Source organism: Ambystoma mexicanum, chromosome 8 (assembly GCF_040938575.1).
Source record: "Ambystoma mexicanum isolate Mex_15411 chromosome 8, UKY_AmexF1_1, whole genome shotgun sequence".
Classification (NCBI taxonomy): domain Eukaryota; kingdom Metazoa; phylum Chordata; class Amphibia; order Caudata; family Ambystomatidae; genus Ambystoma; species Ambystoma mexicanum.
In genome coordinates this window covers 199,508,651-199,527,697 of record NC_090929.1, presented here as the reverse complement: position 1 = coordinate 199,527,697, position 19,047 = coordinate 199,508,651, and positions in this window count along the sequence as shown.

The window sequence follows — 19,047 nt, the reverse complement described above, 5'->3', positions numbered from 1 at the left end:
CCCCTCCAAAAGTAGCCTTCCAATTTCTCCCAGATCAAGTTTGGTAGATAAGGCATTGCGTCCATGCCATAGATTAGCAATGTGACCACCTTCATCCTAAAGAATCTTAGCATCTGGATAATTGAGAACCTCCCATAGTTTCTGTCAACCGCCTTTGCCTGTGCTGTTTTGTCTTTATCCACAGCAAATCCTGCGTGGGTACTTCTTGTTTGTCGTTGTTTATTAATTATCCCCAAATATTTGAAGTTGTTCACCTTTTCCACGTTTGCTCTGTCGCAGAACCATCGGAATTTCGTTGCTTTTTTGGCCGGTTTTCCCATTACTAGAATTTTGGTTTTAGCCTTGTTTAATTGCATGTTGTTCGCCTTTAAATAGACCACCATGTTGTCTAGCTTTCATTGGAGACCAATGGGAGTTAGGTCCATCACGATTATATCGTCGGCATATAGGAGTCTTGGGATTTTCATACCTCCTATAGTCGGTAGAAAATGCCTGACTTTGTGAAATGAATCGCCGCAATCTGCTATGTACGTGTTGTAAAGCGTTGGGGCTGAAGGACAGCCCTGCTTGACCCCTCTTGCAGTTTTATTTCGTCCGACAAGCGCCCCTCGGCGCTCAAGCATACCCTTATTGATGTTTCTTGATGTAGTGCTTGTATCGGCTCCAAAAAGTGTGGGGAGCAGTTCATTGTTTCCAATTTCTTCCAAAGGGGTTGTCTATTGACCTGGTAAAAGGCTTGGACCAGGTCAATGAATGCATTGTGTACTGGTGGGCCACCTTGTAGGATCTTAGCTTTCACGGCGCTCAACAGAAGGATGTTCGTTCCTGTCCCTGAGTTTTTTACAAAGCCATTCTGGAATGGATCTCCGAAGTCGGTATTTCGCAGCCAGTTATGAAAAGCATCTAGTGCCAATGAAGCGAAAACCTTTCCCATCACATCGAGGAGTGCGATAGGTCTGTAATGGTTTGGGGTCATCCGTCGCTCCTCGTTTAAAGATTGGTACTATAGTTGCTTTTCTCCATGATTGTGGAACTGCCTTAATGGTGTTACAGTTCGTGAAGATTCTGCTCATTAGGTCCGCCCATTGCACCGGGGGCTTTTTTAGATCCAGTTTGCAAACACCATCAGGGCCAGGCTCCCTCGAGCTATTCAGTTTCCTGATTTTAATTAGGATTGACTCTTTGTCCGATGGAATGGACCAGATTTTGTCGTTCACCGTTTTAGCTGCGCCCTTGATCATGTTCCAGAATTCTTTGGCTTTGTTGCCACATATTACAGCCAGCATTTGTTCTGCATCTTGTTGGTACAATTTGTGCCTGTGGTGAATTAGGCAGCTCCTATAGTCATTAAGAGTTTTTTTCCACCGCTCCTTGTTTTCCAGTGTATTCGCTTTGTTAAAGATTCTCCTCAGCCTCTGATGGAGTAGTCTTTTCTCATCTAGTTCAGGGATGTACTCGTGAGAATGATTTGCTTTGGATTTTGAGGTTTTCTTAGCCTTCATAATATATCTGGTCAATAGAGGCATGCAATCCAAATTTTTCTTACTTAGTTCTACTGGTATAGAACCATCTTCAGTGAGTACTTTGTATTGGTTCACTATTTGTAGGAGAGCTTTTTCTGAGATCTTTACTCGATTGCCTCCAGAGGTTACAGTGATTTCTGGACAGGTGGAGAAATGTCGAAATCTTGGTGCTACGCACTCTAAAATTAATAGGTTGTGGTCGCTGAACTCCGTAGGGACTAGTTTGAAGTTAGTGATCTCCAGCAGCAAGTCTTTTGACACGTATATGTGGTCGATTGTCCCTTGTTGGAGTCCACGTTGCCACAACGGGATATTCATCTTTGTTTTGTATTGCATCCAGTGGAGATTGTGCATGTCCCATGCTGACATTAACTCTTCCCTGTGCTTCTCTCGCTCCCAAACTGATACATTATGATGTTTATGCTTCACATTCTGCCCTATGCCTTCGCACACATCATTGAAGTCACCATTCACAATTGTGTAGTAGCCGTACATGTGTGCCATTGCCTCGTCCATGGTTTCTCCCAACTCATTGATGAATTCTTCCTGTGTTGTTATTTCAGGGTTCCAGTATAAATTTATGAGATGAATATTTTCCCATTTCCTAGGTTGGAAGTTGGTCTGTGGCTGCTGCCAATTTAGTATCATCGCTTGGATCCAGTAAGGTGTACACAGGACTTCACATAAGTCTATGCCTGACCCTGCGTTGATTGTTGTTAGCAGTCCGGCCATCGGTCTCCCAAGTGGTCCTATTTTTGCTGGAGTGAATATTAGCTCGTACCCGTCTAACTGGCGTTTGGTTCTCAACCATGTCTCTTGGAGGCACAATAGGTCGAATTGGCCCAGATTAACATCAGCTGTCCTTGTGAGATGTTCAAAGCCCCGGGTGTTCCAACAACCAAATTTGATTTTCTTCCTCTGTTCAGGTACTGTAGTTTTTCTCACCAGTTCAGATAGAGGTGGAGGGAGTCTGTTCTTTTATGATAGTGGCTAGTTTTTGCCGGTGGAGTCAACCGGCGTCTTGGCCCAGGTCCACAGCTCCAGTTTTTTTTCCGACACTCCTTTTGCTTTCATTAGCAATAAGTTGTTAGCAGTGTGCCTTGGAGACCTCAATGCACGATCCTTCCCGACATCTCCTCTATCGGCTTTGTGTAGACACCTAATACCTCTTGCGTCATCTCGATGAGGATTTTGTGCTTCTCTCTGGTTTCCATGGCCCTCATTACGACCCTGGCGGAGAGGGGTTTACGCCAGCGTAATGCATGGCGTACCTCTCCGCCAGATTAAGACTTTCCGTAGCGCCATGGTGATTTTTACGCGTAATTAACGCCTTCCCCACTCCCATTATACCCTATGGGGCAAAAATGGGAATGGGGAAGGGTAAATGGGGATTGGGGACTAACCGCCCCGCCAAGGTCGGAATGGGGCGGTGAGTCCGCCAACCCCCATGGCGGAGTTGGCAGCTCTGCGCCATGGACCATGGTGCAAATTGCACCATGATCCTCCGCCAGGGTCGTAATGAAGCCCCATGTCCCTGATCTTTACACAGGATTTGGAGGTGTTCCATTTTGCTTATATAGTGAATGTGTGGGCGTTCTTTAGCTTTGTTCATGTGTTTAGGTTCGCACTCCTTCAATCTTTTTCTTTCTGTTTATCTTCCGAGCCTTCCTCCAAATCCTCAACTCGTATCATTTCGTAGCCCAGAAGCAACAGGCTTTCTCTCTCTTTCAGAAGTTTGTAATTAATAATTTTGGACTTCAGATGGCGATATGAGGCGTCGCTTTTTTCCGAGTGGCAAGGTTCCACTATCCATAAATCGTTGTTGTAGATATTTCTTAAACTTGGAATTTGGGCAAATATTTTTAGAAGGGTTCCTCTATTCAGCATCAAACCATCGGGACGATGGAAAGTTCATTTCATTTTTAGGATGGAGACGCTTTCATTTCTTTTTTGTAAACTTCTTTGGCCTCTGTCTTCATTGTGCGTTACTTGTTTCCTTGGTGGTGAATTTCTTTTTGGGCTCGAGAGCAAACGTCTTTTCCTATGAGTCTCGGTGTGATCTTCTCAGATTTTATTGCTTTTCTGATGTCCCTCGTCCTGATCTTCCTGAGTTTGTCATCTACTCGCTGGGAATTTGTATTCTTTTGTTTTTGTTTTTTTTATCTCTGGCATCTTTTGCCTATTCATTTGGTCATTTCTCTTCTTTTCCGTAGCTCCTCCCGATATTATCGCTTTTTGCTGATGCTGTTTTGTCCCTCTGGGAGGATGTCTCATATATTTGGACTTTCCTTGCAGGCTCTGTGCTTAGCGATCTATCCTCTACCATCTCTGATTTCCTTTTGAGGTTTTCTTTTGTTGGTGATTCTAGTTCTGAATCCTCTAACGTGTACGAACTCCATTCCAATTGGTCGTCTGGGGTCGGCGAGAAGGATTTTAGAGTTAGACGAGCGTTGGTTCTTTCAGGAGATTTGAGATTCTCAGTACTTTGAATACCTTCCGATGGATTCTTATTTTTTAACGTTACTCCTGATTTCATAACTTTGCTGTTACCCTTGAGTGTTTTTGCGCTGTTGTTTTTCGCTTTCTGGAACCTCTTTTGTTTGTTGGAAGTGGAGAGAAGAGATTTCTGTTTACTAAATATACCGTAGGAGAAGACATTAGTGTTTTGATCCGTTTCCGAGATCTTACATCTGGTGTCCACTCTGTTTTCATTGCCCTCAGAAGGGTTCCCTTCTTGAACTTGTCTTTTACTGGTGGTTCCCCGGATCTGGCTAGATTTCTTATTTGCCTCTTTGTCGTCTATTATGATGATTATTTCGTCCATAGGATCTAGACAAACTAAATGTCTAGAGGTCGGATTTATCAAAGCTTGTTGGCCAGTTTTCAGAGAGGGATCTTTAGGTATAGGATTTGGTAACTCAGACGTTGTTTGAGAGGCCTTCCCCACAAGCCAGGTGTGCTGTCCGGACTCTGATATTTTTTCCTCCAGTCTTTTTATGGATCTCGCTTCTTCTTGTCGAAAGACTGTTCGATTCTTGATGTCAGACTGCCCTCGGTTCCTACCAAGAAGCCCTCCAGGTATTTTAATTTTGTGTGCATCAAGGCTATTAACGATGTCTGGTCTTTCAGAGTATCATTGATGCTCTTGTAAAGCTTGCTAAAAGGCGCAAGCGCAATTGAGACCGTAGACATAACCTCTAAGAGGTTTATTTGTTTTGTTGTGGTAAGGCATCGTGAGTGGGCTGGTGTTGGATTTCACTTAGTCTTCTTGTCTGGGTAGGAGTCCTCGGTAGAACCTCGTCACCAATATGCCCCTTTTCCCCAGGTCGACTATTGTGGATTGGGGTCAGCCCCTTTATCATTGGTGCAGTCATGCACTGTATTTCTGCTTGTTTTTTTTATGCTTCGTATGGCAGAGGTAGACTCCTCGAAGACAATCTTTGTGGGTCTGTACCCTTATTCACTAGTGCCGGCCCTACAGGTGTAACTGGAACTATGTTGCCTAGTGCGTTCATGCTCCTTGATTCCAGCACTGGGATGAAATAAATTTTCGTGGCCGCCTTTGCTCTCTGTTCGAGGTCCGGGCTTTCACTCCGCCGGTAAGCAGTTGGGGGGTCGCATCCTAATTTCTTATCACAATGCCATTTTATGACAGGTCCTGTCCTGCTGGTTTTTAATGCTCTTGGTTTTTCTGGTTCAGAAAGGCTCTCTCTGGGCTTCATGGCGTTCGAGTTGTTTGTGGGTGACCCGGTAATCACTTCTTGTTGACTTAAGCTTTCCAGGATCTCCAAGTCTGATATTTCATGTGCCGTTGTCTCGTGGAGCCCTTTTCTTAAAGAAATCATTTAGAGATTCTGCACTTATGGGTAGGGCTGTTCTTTTCCTTGGTCCTATTTTTTTTGGGGCCTTCACTCGCAGCAATACTCTTCGTGTTAATTTACTTGTGTTAAAGCGCTGAACCTTTAGATACGGAGCAGGTCTCTCTTTGCACGTTTCCAGGAGATCCTCATCTTCATCAGTTTCATTCAAGGATACCTTGTAGTGGTCTGTTCCATCTGCCCCTTGTTGGTTTGTACTCGACGATCATGGATGGTCGAATATAGGTAATCTTTTCGTGTTAGGAAAGGCACGGGCCTCAGTGTCCTCCTTGCCATTACACACTTTTCCCTTGGCGAAATGAGGGTTAACCACGGTCAGGTAGATAGTGGGCTGACCATGTTCATTTTCTCTGGTGAGGGCGTTTGGGTCCGCTTGCTGTGCCTCATTAGGGGTTGTTGGTAGACTGACTGCTATAGGGTCAGGGCTCTTTAAGTCCTTTAATATTGATGTGGTGTGTATGTCTATGGCCGTTACAGTTACCTTTACACTGTTTAGAATTTCTGTGTTTAGTGTCACTGGTGTGCTATTGTCTACAACACCGGGAGCCAGTTGGAGTGGATTCAGGGTCTGCTCGATGTTATCAGCATTAATCAATTCCTGTTCTTCGCCGGTTTGAATGCTGTTACTATTGTTGCTGCACAGCCCTGTACAGTCGGCATCCCGGGCCACCGCAGAGGGGGCTTGGGCGCCGGACTTAGTTTGCTTCAGGGCCGATGTCTCGAGAGAGTCATTAACAGGGGCAGGGTCTCCCCCCTCACTCGGGCCAGCCCTCTCCTGTGTGGACTTGCTCACCAGACCCGGATGAATGTCTCCGTCGTTGATACTAACTTTCCGCAGCAGCGGTCGCTTCTGTGCGACTGGCTTCTCACCCCTTTTCTTTGCGTGTGTTTTTGAAACGGTGGACTCCCTCATCGGACGAAACACGCGCCTAAGAGGCTCTGTGTGGCTCCCCAAGACGGGGCTGCAAGCTGAAGGTAGGTCCACTGCTAAGACAGGGGGGTTACAGGAAGGGGCAAATGAGGGGGGGAACAAAAGAGGGGCAAGGAGAGAAGAGGAAGAGGAAGAAGACAACAGGGGAGAGGAAATGAGCAAGGGGGAGGGAGAGGGGACCATACCTGCAACTTCGATATCCTTCTGCCACGCCTCAGTCCTTTCATTTTCCTTTTTCTCCATTGATTATGGAAGGTCAGTAAGAGCGGCAGAGCCACCGGTCGGTAGCAAAATGGCATGCACACTTGCACGGTCTGCCAAAGTCTGCCTTCACTCTGCTGCTCCCTCCGCGGCCGCTCCGCGGCAGCTCCAGGTATAAGTAGGTGTATCCCAAAAGAACAGTGAACACAGCAGAAAGACTCTGGTCTGCCACTGCCAAAGTCTGCCTTCACTCTGCTGCTCACTCCGCTTTCTTCATGTAACAATTTTCATGTAACCATTCTTAGGGACGACCCAAGCGTACCACCTGACCTCTTCTCTACCAATAACATTTCCTTCTATACTGATCTATACTGACCTTACCACTTGGGGAACCAACCCGGGGTAGCGTTAGGTCCGGGGGGCAAGGATTCCCAGGTGATGCACATTGCAGCGTCACCCTGGTAGAAAAAGGGCCTGCAAGGCCATCTAGAGCGAGACGTTCCTTGGGTAGCTACGCTCCGAGAACCTGTCCCTGTCTGTTTTATGTAATAAACAGCAGTAACTCTTTGCTCTTGTGTGTTCCTCATACTCCTTTGGGACGTGGGTGGAGTTGGGGCCTCCCCAACCCCAGAGGTCCGTTGACGGCCCTGCCGACCCCAGGGAAATTACCCTGACAAGTTGGAGGCACTGCTGAAATGGTGAGATAGATGACAGCAAGGCCATTTGTGTCAAGGTGGCCCAGCAATGTGGCCCCCTCTGCCGTTTCCCCCTTTGGAGAACTGCAGGACCATCGCAGAACTGCAAGACGACCGGACAGCGCAATCTGGAGATTGGCCGTCGGGAGCCGACTTCAGAAATTTCCCGCCCGCGGATGGCGGAGTGTCCAGACGTGGTCCAGACGAGGGGAGGCGACGAGCTGATTGGAAAGGGTGCCCGCAGCCGAGCGGCACCGGCAGGTGAGAGCCCGATATGAGTATGGCACACGCAACCAGCAGTATAATGTTGTGCGGGTGGTGGGAGGAATTGTGAATAGGGTGGCAGGTGCTTTTACAGTGTGCTAAAAAATGTTGGTCAGTTAGCCATGATCGATATGTAAGGTGTAGCAGGGAACGGACCGAAGGTCATCCCTTATGGTGTTACGGAGCATACTGGGTGGGGCTTCGTGCACCCATGTGTTAACTGGCGGGTCGCGCTGATTGGTCTAGATCATGGACACCTGTACAGGGGGTGTGGCATTCCTATGAGTCGGTGTTGTAGTTCCATGAATAGATGAGGATTCCTCTTAATTGAGTGTTTTAAGCTCGGTGAATAGGTGACGTATTCCCGCAAGAAGTAGCTAGATTGTTTCTCAGTGTGGAAGATAGTTGGTTGGTTAAATTCCCCTAGGAATGGGGCATATCACACGCAAGGCGATGCAGCAGGTGCAGCACAATTATAATAACGAAAGTAATTAATGAATACTCCACTCCGGGTGCGGTAGGAAGACAGCTGTGGGGATTGTGGGGAATAACATTGTCAAAATTGGCGCACATTTAATGTTGCAACTGTATGTATCAATAGCACGTTGTACTAGATGGTGACATCACCCATAGGGCTTGCATAGGACACCGCGGTCTTCTTCAGTGTAATTGGAACAGTGGCACGCGGCTAAGGCGTGGTGAAAGGGGACAGGCAGCCGTGCATGGAGAACGCCGGCACATCCTCGACCAAAGGGGTTGCGCTGAGCAGCGGTGCGATCAATGGGAGGGGGATGAGACGGGCATACACTGTGCAGGCAGTGGGACAGAAAGAAGGAGGAGATGTTAGAAGAATATCAAAGGCGTGCCAAATAGCAGCCGCACTGACATGGCGGAGCGCTTCAAGAGCAGGCCGCACGGGCGCAAGGGCGCAGGGGACCTCGCGCGCCACAGGTAGAAGGGGGCCCTAGCTCCGAAAGGAGGGGTGTCAAAGTGGCAATGGGACTGTAAAGAATAGGAGAGCGGTAGTGACCAGCACAAAAGTATTGTAATGCCAACACTACTTTTCCTTGCAGCAGAAATTCGGAAGTCCCCAATTATGGGGCCAGGTAACAGTGGTACACAAATTTGCATATTTTCAAATGTCAGTGTATTACGGGATAGGGGCCAGCTATGGGGCCCGCACATTAAAAACACCATTCCAGCAAATCTGCGAAACACTACTACCACACAGAGATAAAATAGTAAAGTACAGTATTGAATGGACACAAGGAACAGATGAAAGGATCAGGATACCGTGGCCACCCAACGGCAGCTTTGACATGACAACTCAACATTCACTGCTAGCGTACGTACATAACACCTACAAGGGGAAGAAGTTAGCAGGCCACCTAGAAGTTTTCAACCTCTGGAGAAGGTTTCATGGGCATACCCCGGGGATAATGAGCATGCAGGAGGTAAAGAAGGAGGAGGTGTGCGAGGGGGAAGGGTGCAGCGAACCACAAGCTCCTCCCAGTGCTGAGGAGAGCGAGGAAGAGGCAGAAGGATCATTCCCCATTGCAGAAATAAAAAAAGAGAGTGAGGGAGAGACACCCCCAATCAAAGAGGTGAAGAAAGAAACCAAAGGTTTGTTTCCAATGAGGGAATTAAGAGAAGCGGCATGACCCCAGTTAACAGCTGCTGAGGGATACTCAAACCCTGCATACAGCCCACCACCATGCGGACCAGAATATCAATACCAAAAGGGATTGGGTGCAGGGAGTACAGTAGACACCAAACAGACACAGGTGAGCTCTGGTGGCTTAAAAAAAGACCCAAATAGAATTGGCCAGTATAGGACCGGACAAATGGATAGCAGCACTGGTGTTATTAAAACTTTGGGGGATGGTAACAGGAAAAGAGGAGGAGGTGACGCGGAAGGTAGATAAATAGGAGGCAGGACACACTCCGAGAGGGAGTGAGGTGAGTACCAGGGAAGGAAGGAAGAAATGGCAGCATGGGACGCAAAACTAGCAGAGTTGAGGGACGCGCGCAGCGTATTGATTAGACAGCTCGAGCAAAAAGAAAGGGAGAGGAAGGTGAAGACACGAGAAGAAAGGGAAGCGTGACCAGAACTAAATCAGCAGCAGGAAGAGAAAAGCAAAAAGGAAGAGGACTGCATACGGGGGATTACAGAAAGAATAGCATGTATGGAGCAACAGGAGATTAGGAGGAAAGAAGAGGAACGGGAAGAGAATGACAAGGAGATGACGCTATGGAAGAAAAAGATGCTATCAGAGAGCGCACATAAGTTCGAGGAAGTGAGAATAATAGAGAGTATACTGGCAAAAGAGGGCGGGACATGGAGTGACACCGACAGAGACACAAGGGTGCTAGGACAGGTAAGTGATGCCATACGGGGAGATGCAAGTGTGTTAGGACAGGTAAGTGTTGTGATAATGAACGAACTTCGCAGGGCAAGAGTGGAGTTAGGGAGTGAAGACGACGAACAAAGCAATCAAGGGCTAAGAAGAAGCAGCCAAGCACCCAGGAGTAAGACCAACAAATTCAGTGGCGAAGCGGTAGGGACACTGCAAGTGGGGGAAGATACAGAGGGGACGGGTAAGTACACAGATATAGACTTGGAGACAGTAACAGTGGGAGACATACACCCATGCACAAAATTGACATTCTCAGATGGCTTGTGTAGTGATGAGGAGGAGAAGGGATCTTGCGGATGACAGACTGATGGGAGTGGAAAAGGGCCATGTAAACTATCTATCACACACACAGACTGCGGGTCGTCATGGGAGTGCAGGACACAAGAAGAAGAAACAACAGGACGGGAGGGCAAAAACTCACAAAGGGAAAGGACACTACGAACAATGACGCCACCAGCCCAGTACACGCCATATGTCAACAGGTTTAGAGACCTCCCGGGATGCAGAATGGAGGGATCAGCAACTGCACACAACAAGAATCAAGCAGGTCAACAGAGAGGTAATAAGGGCGTAGGGGACACACAGCTTGCACGACACCTTACTGAATTTGTCGAAGAATTTTCTGACATGGAGGAGGAGAGTGAAAACACACACATCACACCACCCTGACGCACGCCAGAGGAAATAACAGTATACACACAGATGCCATTATTAGAGAGAGAGGGGACAAGACCACAATATGTCCCATGGAAGCATGCAGACAAAGAGAATATTAAATGCAGACTACAATCATTGAGCGGAGGGGTGGGAAAATTGATATATGAAATGGAGAAGCTAACTGCAAGTTAGCGGTTGGAGATGTCAAAGAGTAATTAATTTCAATTTTGGGTGACGCAGAGGATGACATTTGGAAGAGGGCGGGATTTCCAGGGGTGACCATCAGTGACACCTCGCCCAATTGGGCACCATTTGCAAATTGCAGACATGCACTATGGCAATCGCTGAGGGTACAATATCCAGACACCTCAGACATAGGGGCAATAACATCACGCAAAATGCGTGAGAACGAGGACCCTGTTAATTTCCTGTTAATTGCATTCAGGAAATTCAAGAGAAGTGGCGCCTGGAAACGCGGAAGCCATGGGACAAAACCTTAGCCATATTTTACCACATACTGATACAGGGGCTCCCAAAACCAGTACAGAGGCAGTTGAAAAAATTGTTAGGAATGGAAGCAAAAGCATGGCCAGAAATACAGCTAACAATAGTACACCATTGCAGGTTATAGCAAGAAAAGATGAAACAGAAAGAAGATACGAAGGCAGATGAGGCAAAACTGGTCCAGAAGAAGCTGTCAAAATATGCCATGGAAGGTGCACTCATAACTAGCCCCACCCCTCCAACACCAGCCACTGTGCAGCAGTCACAAACACTAGCAGCACTGTCACAGCAAGTACCAATTACGACACAGCAACTGCCACCACCGCCTCCATACACAGCACAACATATATACGCACCACCAATGGGGGGAGGATACAAGCCAATGGGTAACGGCTACACAAACTACTACAGAGGGAGGGGTGGGTTAAAAAGAGGGAGGGGATTAGTCCAGCGGCACACCTGCCAGGGGGAGGGTTCCGAGGGTATAACCAATACGGAAAGCATGAGTATTTAGACAACACTGGAGGATACCCGAGGCAAGCACGAGAGCCACCAACATGCTAGACTTGTGGACTAGTAGGACACGTATCACACACATGCAGGGCAAGGCCGAAACAAGCAGGATGGGGAGAGCAAGGGAAACAGGGTTACAATGGGGGACAAAATAAATACCATTAACCTCAAGTACGACAAAAAAAGTGACATACACATGGAACAACAAGGAGGACTGACACAACCAGTGCCACAACTACAGCAGCAACCCTATGTGCACCCACCATACAGCAGGTACAGCACCAACTGGCACAACACCAACCGACACACACCAAGCACAACAGATGACGACGGCACAACAACAACATATCCAAACGGTACAACAGCTCACACAAATACAAGACAATAAACAACTACCTACGGACATGCCGATACCACAGACGCAAATGGGGAAAGTGACGATACTCGGCCACAACCCTTACACAGGGAACGGACAATCATTATACCCCTAATAGGAAGAGCCCACAGACGTCCTTGTTGTGTCCCATCCTATCGGTAACACCTGTTAGGGAGAATTCTAATCTATGGCTAATTTCCCTCACCTAGTGAGTCCCCCAGCAACTTTGCAGGACTTCTGGAGTTTATTGTTTTCCACTTAGTAAGAGTGAGAGCTTTTTCCCCACTCTTACCTGTGTTTTGCTATGTGTTTCTACCTGTTTTTGTGATTGTGGACTCTGATTTACACCACTTCAGTAGCCCCCTTCTTTTTGTGTGTCACACAGCACCTTCAGTGCCGTGGCAACGGATTGTCTTTGAGACTTCCCTTGACTCCATTTCTGAGGCGACTACGGTCCCCCAGAAAAGGGTAAAGTTACCATTAACTTTACTTAGTCAATCTACCACAGATCCAGTATACCGCATCTTCCAGGGAGTACTGGAAAGGGTTAACTCATACCCCTTTTTATCTGTACCTTCTAGAGCATTGTTTCGCTCTTTTAATATTTAGACTTGGCTGGTGGCAGTGGTATCTACCCTAACTTTTCTAACGCGATTATATTAGATAAACATGATACTGTCTTGGCTATTATATTAGCCTCAAACATAAACCTGCTTGACCAAATAGTCTTTCTTTTGGCTCTGGTTGGGTTTATTCGCCTTTTCTTTTTGTTAAAGTCCTTCTTGTATCTTACTTTGCGCGGCAAACTAGGTTTGCCTTTGTTGTTCACTGTCTTTTGGCGGGCTTCTGCCCAGAAGCACTCCTCAAGACACCTGGGTGTCTAGGTGGGCTGAATCTGAGGGTGGGGTGTAGTCACCCCCTGCACAGGGTATCCTAGGAAACCCAAGTCGCACTTTGTCATGATTGGCCAGGGTAGTTGTCCGGGCTGGACAACCCCCCTGCTGGGTGATTGAGAGCCAGGTTGTGTGAATGGGTTTTCTTTCGCATGAAAGGCAGGTCTCTCGTGCCAGAAGTCAGAGAGACGCCACTGGAACTACAAGGAACCAAGAGAAGCAGAGAGAACAACGGCTGCTGCAACAACCCCGTCCCGGTGAAGCCCTGCTGCAGTCCTGAGCTATCTTCCATTCAACGACTCAGAGAAGATCCAGTCCGGAGTCTTCTTCCCTTGAGCTTGGTGGGGATAGCCAGCTCATCTTCCACAGCCCGAGGATCCTCTTTCTTGGTCGAACTCGCTGCACACTGCTGCAGTGGTCCGGATAGCCACCTGAAGAGCCTCTCCTGTTTTTAAGGAGCGCACCTTTTATTCCTCGTCGCTGCTGCCGGGTTCATCCCTGTGTGGGGCAGACCCTCTTCAGACATCCTCCTTCACAACGAAGCTCCAGGAATCATGGGTCTGCGAGAAACCAACAGGAACAACTGCCAGGGCACCAGCTGCACCATTGGAACAAGGTACTGTGTTCTACTTGAGGAACTGGGTGAATCACTTTTCTTCATTTCCAAGGCTTGCCCTTGTCTTCCTTCCTTCTTATAACTTTTGCTTCCGAACATTGACAATATCGAAGTACTTTTGGCTACGTTGAATCGTGATCTGTCTGACTGTGTGATCTTCGGCAACAGGCCCCAGTGTCTTTCGACCCTGGCTCCGGCCCTTTGACTTTTGAACTCCTGTCTTTGAGCGTTTCTTGATTCTGCCTCCCTAACCAAAATATTGTCTGTGATTTTTGCCTCCAACTCCCTCTGGGTATCTCAGGTGCTAAGTGTGTTTTTGCCCCGGTAGCATGTCACGGATGCGCGTTTATTTAGTAGACCGAACTGTCAAAAAGTGATCACAATCGTATTCACGGTAACGTCTTTTGTTCATAACACCGGTTCATTCAAACACAGGGTAATTACCTTGAGACTCACTGTACAAAGTGAATTTGTTAGTTGTAGTATATTTTAGGTGTGGTTTTTATTTGAATTTAATAGAAGTGTTGTGTTTATAATGAATGGTTAAAAAATAAATGTGCTTATATTTTTTTACCTGAAACCTTGAGTCAGTGTTTGCTTCAGTCACAGTGATTGTGGTTCCTTTGTGTAATCTCTGCTACTGCTCATATACTCTTGAGATAAGTCTGGCTGCTCCGTCACTGCTACCACTCTGACAAAGTAGTACAGTTTTTGTACCAAAGGTAAAACTTGTATTGCCACCAGTAGTCTTAATTGTGTGTAGTGGTCCCTAAGGGCACTGCACGGGATTCTGCCTAACAACACCTAACCCTGCGGAGGGACCATGCATAAAGGTGGTGATAGGTGACAAAGCTTTTTCTTTCCTATTTGACACAGGGGCAAATACATCCTGTATTAGGGAAGGGAAGTTCAACTTGTCAGGTGATGCCATGCACACTAAAGGATTCTCTGGGGCTCGAGGGCTGGTTCCTTTCACTTTAACATCTCCTTAACTGTCGGAGATCACGACCTAGCTCTGCCACTGCTATACTCAAAACAATCACCAGTAAATATACTAGAGAGAGACATCATGAGCAGATTGAACATGACTATATCTTTCACTAACAAAGGAATAGTATGCTCAAGACCAGGCATACACATGCTCACTGCACGACACATACTTCAGGCTTACTGTGGCAAAACAGTGGCATGGGCAGAACCAGTGGACGGGGACATCTTCCAATACGAAACAGACATGACAATAGCATGGCTACCAGGGTTTGAGGGTGAGGTGTGGAGAAGGCCAGCAGCATAACTTTTCAGACCGGAGACGCCCACTAGTGAGGAAGAAGGGGCAATAATATCAGTGGTCATCGAGAGTATTGTGGCAACCAAAGACTACATTGCAGTTCATGCTCAGGATGGGGAAGGTAAAGCATGGAGGGCAGTGATAGCATTGGCTGAAGGATGCAGGCTGACACAGGTGTCAGATGAGGAACTGTTCTCAGACAAAGTAGTAGATGGAGAGATGGTGTTCCAGATGAACGTCTATGTTTGGTTGAGAGTGACATACAAGGAGGTAGCACAGAAAATGGCAATGGCACTAGAAACGCCCGTCCCCACACAATCAGGCTTGTATGAGGAAGACTTAGCAGCTGTACCCACCTCACTATGGACTACTAGTCCCTATGATGTGGGATGCATAAAAAGCATCAGAGGGGTCAAAATAAAGCTAAAAAAGGGAGCAATGCTGCCCCGAGTGAAGCAGTACCCACTATAAAAAGAAGCTGATGAAGGGATTTATGATACAATAAGTGCCCTAGTGGAAAGAGGAATCTTGGTACCATCAGAATCACCATGCAACACTGTGGTATACCCAGTGCGCAAGGCTAAGGGAGGGTCTTGGCAGTTCATACAAGACCTGTGACCACCAAACCACATTGTGGAGGCAGAGTACCCGATAGCAGCTAACCCAGCCACAATACTATGCGCAATACCAGCAGAGCCATCACGGTTCACCGTGATTGACCTAAAAATGTGTTCTTTTCAATACCACTGCACCCCGACTAACAAGATTTGAGAAGTTTCAATTACCGCAACACAAAATGGAAACTACCCCAAGGATACTGCGAGTTGCCATCTATCTTTAACAGAGAAATACAGATGGACCTAGGAAATATCGACATGGAAAGCACGGTGTTGCAATATATGGATGATATCATCATCTGCAGCACCACTGAGGAAAAATGCAGGAGGTAAAGATGTAAAGATGCTCACACTACTGGCTGAGAAATGGTACAAGGTTGACAAGGAAAAACTGCAATATTGTCAGGAGCAAGTACTAAACATAGGGCAGATCATCTCACAGAAAGGAAGGAACATTGCACCACAAAGGGTGCAAGTAATAAAGAAACCACCACAGCCACAAATTGTAAGGGAATTGCAACAATTTCTTGGCCTTTGCAACTACTGCCGAGCATGGGTTTTTGACTACAGCACTTACATAGGACCCCTATTAAAGGCTCTCAGGGAGGCACAAAGGGGGACGAGAAAGTTGGGATGGACAAGAGAGATGACTGATGCATTTAATGAACTTAAAGAGGCCATTTCAACGGCACCAGATCTGGGTACCCCTAACTATGATAATGAGTTCTACATATTCTCACATTGCGATGGTGCAATAATGAAAGCAGTGCTAACACAAAAGACAAGCATGGGACACAAACCAATAGTATTTAACAGCAGACACTTGGACCGAGTGATGGTGGGGCACTTTCCGTGCTTACAACACTTGGCTGCAGCAGCTTTTGCAGTAGAGAAATCATCTTCCATTACTATGAGTTGCTCCACCACCATATACGTGGAGCATGCCCTATTCGCAATCTTAAACAAACCAAAATCCACACTGACTACCCAGAGAGGAACAGGGTAGGAGATTATTTTATCTAGACCTGAGTTGAAAATAGTAAGGTGCAGTAATGTCAATCCGTAGCAGAGGAAGTGGCCGAAGGAGAATATGTACACGACTGTACACATGCAATTTAATTTTTCTCATCCACCCGAAAGGTAGCAGAAAATGCCCGTTAGGGGGTGTTATACATTGATGGGTCATCAACAATTGACCAAAGTGTTGGTATAAGGAGGACAGAAGCAGCTGTAGTGCGATTGAGGGAGGATTGGACATATGTTCCGGTGAGATGTGTTAAACTACTCCAACAGTACTGAGCTCAAGCAGCAGAATTGGTAGCTCTAATTTTGGCCCTAGAAGAGAGCAACGGGAAAAGAGTTACAATATATTCTGATAGCACATAAGTCCCTTCCACAGTGCACTCAGGCTTAATAAAATGGCTCAGAAGAGGATTTAGGATAGCAGATGGTACTCCAGTGCAACACGCTCTCCTCCTGGGTGAACTAATAGACATAATAACACACCCAGCCGAGGTGGCACTGGTGAAGTGTCAGGCACACACAAATGGGGAAGATCCAATATCAAGAGGTAATGAAGCAGCAGACGCACATGCAAAATATGCTGCATACTTTGGCGAGAAATGGGACATACAAGAAAAACAAAAAGATAAGGGGAAGGTAAAACAGATGATAATTAAGGATGGATAGACACACATTACAGAGACACAGATTATGGAACTGCAGGCGACAACTCCAATGGCAGAAAAGGAACTATGGATTAAAAGAGGATGCACTATGTCCCCCACAGATGCGTTATAGAGACAGAATAACACAGGGAAAGTTGTGGTGCCCCTGGCCCTACTAAAAACAGCACTGGCCCAACTACACCATCCCACTCATACTCGAAAGGAAGTAATTGCAGCATGAATAAAATAATCATGGGCTGTCCCGAGCTAAACTCACATGTTGCAAACTTCATTAGCAATTGTCTCACTTGCCAAAAATGTACGGTCAGTCACATGCTGCAAGTGATAAATGGTACGATACCCCGGCCTGAAGGACTCTTCCTGAACCTGCAGATTGACTACATCAACATGATCAACGTATGTCAAGGATACCGATACATGATTGTGGTTGTGTGCCCATTTTCAAGGTGGATTGAGGCCGGCCCATGCTCCCATGAAGATGCATTTAGGCAGCAACATTTTTAGAAAGGGAAGTTTCCCAGAGGTGGGGGGTCTGATAAGCATTGAGATCAGACAACGGAGCCCTCTTCTTCAATGAGCTATTTCAGCACATAACTGCCTTGCTTGGCATTAAGCATAAATTCGCCTGTGCATACCACCCACAAGCCAATGGCGTCTGTGAACATCTCAATGGCCTTCTAAAAGAAGCAATAGCCAAGACCCAGCAAACAACAAAAAAGAGTTGGCTCTACTGCCTTCCTCTGGCTTTGTTTGAATTGAGAAATAAACCCGGTTCGGACCTGCAACTCACACCCCATGAGGTGGTGACTGGACACCAGATGCACCTTCCCCTCACACCACAAACAAGAGCAATGTACGATTGTGAAACAGCAAGTACTGTCTTTGGTGAAGAAATTAATATGTCTCTTCCCTGGTTACTAGTGCTGCTTTTATCTCTCAACAGATTCAACAGATGAAGGGCGGGTCAGAGAACAACCAACAGGAACCAGAAAACAATGAGGAGCAGGAGCTGACTGAACAGTGGGCAGTGAAAGAAGGAGACACAGTACTCCTTAGAAACTATTGGAGAAAGTGGAACACCCCTAGATTTACGGGGCCTCACACTGTCAACAAGTGGACCCTAGGGCTGTTAAATTGTATAATAAGGACGTTTGGACACACATTCACAAGCCCTACAAGGCATAGACCTGGCCCCATCACTACAGCGACAGGGCCAATCCTTCAGCAACGACAAACGACAATGAGGATACACCACAAACACCAGCTACCCCAAAGGACACAAACGAACAACCACCCATAGTCCACCCCATGGTCACGAGGTCACAGACCAAAACCGTCCCCATGTCATAACCATAAAATGTTTTAATTAAGATTCTGCTACTAGAACTAGAAAATTAAGTTTAACTTAAAGGCAGACGCCAACAGTAAAAGAAGAACATTGTCAAAGAGATCTGTAATATACACCACACTGTGTAAACACGTGCATGATCTCTTCTCTTATTGTCTCGCACATGCATGTATCATGCATCGTAATTGTTGTACACAAATATCTGATACAGAACATACATCACTGTCCAGGGGCAAATGCTACCCATCGACGATATCCCAGAAGCACTGTCACACCAATTTGTATACGCAAAGTACCTAAGGCCCAGGAGAATATGCATCTACTATAACTCGTTTCTCATGCTAATATTACGTTTGCTTCCACACCTCCACGCAGCATTACCTGACTTGAGAGATAGGATAGTAAGGATGGCGCGGACAAGCTTTTTGCCTGGGCATTGAATGACCACTTGATACGCAGGGCTTGAATATGAAATACTAAAGAAAATACCTCAACATTTTTAGAGATTTTCCGGCAGGCGCCTATATCATCTAAAGTAAAGTAGCTGCAGGACGGCAGCACAGTTAAAGATAAAAATGCCAGTGGTTATAGCAACTGTAATAAATATGTTGGGGATATTTTTGACCACTGGTCTGATA